This window comes from Sceloporus undulatus, chromosome 2 (assembly GCF_019175285.1).
Source record: "Sceloporus undulatus isolate JIND9_A2432 ecotype Alabama chromosome 2, SceUnd_v1.1, whole genome shotgun sequence".
In the NCBI taxonomy this organism is placed as follows: Eukaryota; Metazoa; Chordata; class Lepidosauria; order Squamata; family Phrynosomatidae; genus Sceloporus; species Sceloporus undulatus.
The window spans coordinates 82,013,190-82,017,944 of NC_056523.1; the positions used below are offsets into that span (position 1 = coordinate 82,013,190).

Consider the following 4,755-nt stretch of genomic DNA (forward strand, 5'->3'; position numbering starts at 1 on the left):
GAGTGTTTGGGATATACTCACCGTATAAGACCACCCCTCTCTTCCATGATAAGTTAGAAAGGAGCTGAAGGCGCACACAACAACAACAACAACAGCAGCAGCAGCAGCAGCGACAGAGGAGAAAGAGGGGGGAGGAGAAAAAAGGAGGAGAAAGAAGAAAAGGAGGGGAAGAGGAGGGAAACTCCACTACACTCTGAGGAACGAGTGTGTTCCACGTTTGAAATAACAGCATACACAACATTATTTCACCCGCCTTGACAACTCCTCCCGCCCTTCCTCTTGGTGCATCTACACTTTAGAATTAATGCAGTTTGACACCACTTTAAGAGCTGCTGCTCCATCCTATTGGAATCCTAGGATTTGTAGTTTTATAAGGTCTTTTGCCTTCTCTACCCAAAGAATGGGGGGGGGGGCACTGCTCCAAACTACAAATCCCAGGGATTCTGTATGGATGGAGCCATGGCAGTTCAAGTGGCTCCTATTGGAATCAAAGCCCAGGAAGCTTTGTGCCAAATAGAAACGTGTTCGGATGCAACTGCACTGCAGAAATAATCCAGTTTGACACCCCTTTAACTGCCCTGGCTCAGTGCTATGGAATCCTGGGAATTCTAGTTTTCTGAGACATTTAACCTTCTCTCTCAGGAAACTTTGGTGTGACAACAAACTACAATTCCCAGGATTTCATAGCACTGGGCCATGGCAGTTAAAACGATACAAAACTGGATTGTCTCTGGAATGAAGATGCAGCCTGAGTTGAATCCAAGACACACTGCAGAAGTAATCCAGTTTGAGACTGCTTTAGCTGCCCTGGCTCAGTGCTAGGGAACCCTGGGAATGGTAGTTTTGTGAGACATTGAGCCTTCTCTGTCAGAAAGAGCTCTGGTGCCACAACAAACTATAATTCCCAGGATTCCCTAGCACTGAGCCAGGAGAGTTAAAGTGGTCACAAACTGGATTATTTCTGCATTGTGTTTTGGACCTTGGTTATTAAAAATGCTCAAGGTCCAATCCATACTGCAGAAATAATCCGGTTTGAGACCGCTTTAGCTGCCCTGGCTCAGTGCTAGGGAACCCTGGGAATTGTAGTTTTGTGAGAAAGAGCTCTGGTGCCACAATGAACTACAATTCCCATGCATCTGAGGAAGTACGCTTAAGTGTAGGAAAGCTGCCAACTTTTCTTTCAGTAAGTCTCAAAGGTGCTACAAGATCTATCTCTCTATCATCATCATCACCATTATTGTTATCATTATTAAATCCAAATGCACCTGCAGAAGTGGACTTAAACTGGCAACACTGATTATGTTGTAGACTCATTCTCTGGGGCTGGGATCTGGAAGTGTGGAGGCAATTTCCTTGAAAAACCAGGGAATCCTGGGAATTGTAGTTTGTGAGGACGGGGGGGGCAACCACAGTCCTCTCTCTGATTGGCTCTTAGTGTGACTCCATCCAAACAGGATTGGTTGCTCTGTAGCCTGGCTCTCAGAGGGACTCAGGGGCTGAGAGAGAGAGAGAGAGACCCTTTTCTGAGGGTGGGGTGGCGACCACTCTCCAGCCCTCTCTCTGATTGGCTGAAAACTGTGAGTGTGTGACTCCAAAGGATTGGTTGCTCTGTAGCCAGCCTTGCTCTCAGGCTGGAGCGAGAAGAAAAGGAAGAAAAAGGGAAGGAAGGAAGGAGGGAGGGAGAGAAGGAAGGAGGGGAAAAGAAAGGGAGGGAAGGGAAGAAAGGAGAAAAAGCAAAGGAGGGAAGGAACTGAGGAGGATGCTTCTTTGCCTTTGAGAGAAGGCTTCCCTGCCGAGGGCTCTCTTTAAGACCCAGGGGCTTTCCAGCATACAAGACGCCCCCTGGCTTTGGGGAAGGTTTGCCTGGGCTACAAAGTAGTCTTGTTGTACGCCGGAAAATACGGTAGTTATCCAAATTGTTCCACAGCCCCCTTCCCTTTCTCTCTATCCTCATTAAAGGTCAGTCCTTTTCTTTACATTTGCTTTTTCATTCTTTCATCGATAGCAGTGCTTCTGGTGGACAGAGGCTTTTTATAAAGATGTATACAACAGGAGGACTTTTATTTATAATAATATATGCAAAAAGGTAGCTTTTCAAGAGCACAGAATCCTATGGAAGCCTGAATATACTGGACATTTGGCATAGAGAAGCAGCAATACTTTTGTAAGAAGCTGCTTGGCTTTTCTTTTTTAAAGTAATATATTGGGTGAAGGTCTAAATTAAACCATCTCTCATTTCTACTGTTTACATTTTAACATCTCAACAATGTTAAAATGCAATTTTTTTAATCATACGTTATTTTGGGCAATAGAAGGCCCTTCAGTGATCAAAAGAATAGGGGATTATCACCCAGAAACTCCTGCATGAACAAAGGTACATTCCATTACCTAGAAATAATTATTGAAGTGTACAGAGCAGCAACCTGTGCACAGGCACACTGAACAGTACATGAGAATAACTGTATACAGCAACAACCTGTAGCACATGTACTCATGTGAAAGGAGGGTGGGATATAAAGCCTTGAAATAATCAATTAAAATATGGTGGAATACCCTTGCCTTGGAGGCCCAAGTGACACAAGCACTAATTTCATTTAGATGCCAAGTAAAAACATGGCTTTTAATCAAAGCCTTTATGCCTCACTGATTTCCTTAAAATGCTTATACACCTGGTTTTAAACTGTTTTAATCTTTTGAATCTCTTTTAACTTTTCTATTGTGTGTTTAATATGTTTCCAATCTATTTAAATAACTTTTGTTTTAAATTGTTTTAATTTGTTTGCATTGATTTTACCTGTATACAGTACTGCCCTGAGATCTTTCAGGATAGAACTAATATGTCAGCATCAGAATAATCTATTTATGCTCTGAAAGCAATGTGTGAATCATACAATCATACTATTGGATGAGACCACAATGGCCACCCTATCCAATCCCCTGCCATGCACAATAAATAATCAAAGTACTCCTGACAGATGATCATCCAATCTCTGTTTAGAAACCTCCAAAGGAGACTCCACCACACTCCAGCAGTATTCCACTGCTGAACAGCTCTTACCATCAGAAAGTTCTTCTTAATGTTTAGGTGGAAGGCCTCATAGTTAGTCATAGCCATCATTAAACACATCTTGCCCTATTACAACAGAACCAGCTAATACAGCAGGCAAAAAGTATTTGTTCACACAAAGCTGAGTCACAGGGGAATATCAATTTCTGAGCAAGTTTGACATCTGGATTGCAGGGCACTTCTATTTTAACCACAACATTTTCATGGGTTATATCAACTACTAAGGGGGAGAAACCACAAAAAAGTGCAGAGAGCCTTAGTCCTGCAGCTGGTGAACCACAAATATATGAAATAACCAAACAGGCCAGGGGTGGCTCCATGGATCTAACAGTAGATCTCTGATATTAAGTGGATTGGCAAGGATTTCCAGTTGTTTAACAATGGTAGCAACAAACTGGTCTTTTCTATTATACTATGCAAATAAAGAAGCTGTGGCAGGAAGCAAATGGGTGGATTTTTTTTAATGCAGCAGGACTGCAAGCTCTGTTAAGTTCTTTAATTCTGCATGTACTGAATTTCTGCACCCACCTGTGGACCAGATTTCTAGTAAAAAAATAAATAAATCTGCAAATCTGAAGTCTGCCCCTCATTGAAACAGGCAGATGAATGCAGATCCCCATAGCACAACTCCCCCAAGATGAAAAAACAAAAGTTGGAAGTGGTGATGGACAACAGACAAACTGTCCCAGCTAAAATCCTCTGAGATGTTTACCAGCTTTCTCAGAAAACCTTCAGAAAAATATGCTAATCTGTTTTTGGACCTCTGATGGCTCACAGTGTTGGCTCAGGAGCACTGTCATACTGCTCCCTGCAAACTGCATATTCGTTTCATCTACTTTTGTTTTGTTATGTCCCACTGCACCAGTCATGGCAGAGCACTTACAACAAATTCAACAATTCTTCTGTACAAAGACACCTGAGAACAAGAGATGGCATCTGAGATTGGTGTGGGACAGCTACTGAATATAAAATAGAGGCACAAAGCAAAACAAAAGATCCAAACAGAAAAGACACTCTCTATAAGGCAGCTGGGTGGGATGGGATGAGCATGCAGTCCACAACAATGAATACAAGTTTGATCAGAGTTAATGAACTTCTGTTTGCACACCTACAAAAGCTGCTAACTTTGGGCAGTGAGTTTGCTGAATCTAATATGACAGACTGCAGAATAATAATAATAATAATAATAATAATAATAATAATAATAATAAATACAATAATAAATATTGTAATATGAATAGCCAGAAAATAACTCCCCACTCTTTCTGCTAAGGGCTGGAAGAATTCTACAGTACAGTATTTTAAAATACACCCAAGTAGTAAAAGCTTGAAGGGTGAGGCATAAAGCATAAAACTCAGTGATAGAGCTGCAAACTTTGCTTACAAACCTGATATGAACCTGCCAGAACCTAAGATCTTCAGGTGAAGTCTTTCTCTCGGCTCCACCACTATCACAGGCTCATTTGGTGTGGATACAAGAGAGAGCCTTCTTGGTGGCTGTTCCCAACCTCTGGAACTCCTTTCCACAAGAGGCTAGGCTGGGTCCCCTCTCTGCTCTCCTTTCTTTTCAAACAGCACTTTTAATATGTAATATTATTGAGTGATGTGTTTTGTATGTATTTTATGATGTTTTTACTGTTGTAATCCTGCTTCGATCTGAAGGGAGAAGTAGGAGATATAAATAAAAT

The 4,755-nt window shown here is 41.7% G+C and overlaps 1 protein-coding gene across 3 annotated transcripts in view; it reads right to left on the minus strand.

Moving 5' to 3' along the window:
* The window catches only part of TSPAN17 (tetraspanin 17), a 52,588-nt gene that overhangs the window by 25,908 nt on the left and 21,925 nt on the right, over positions 1-4,755 (minus strand). Inside the window, exon 1 of one of the 3 annotated variants that reach the window (XM_042451853.1) lies at positions 1,266-1,284. The exons of the other annotated variants lie outside the window; for them this stretch is intronic. The gene's annotated coding sequence lies outside the window, so the exon portion shown is untranslated. Of the gene's footprint in view, positions 1-1,265; positions 1,285-4,755 lie in introns of those variants that run through there. 3 annotated transcript variants of the gene reach the window in all.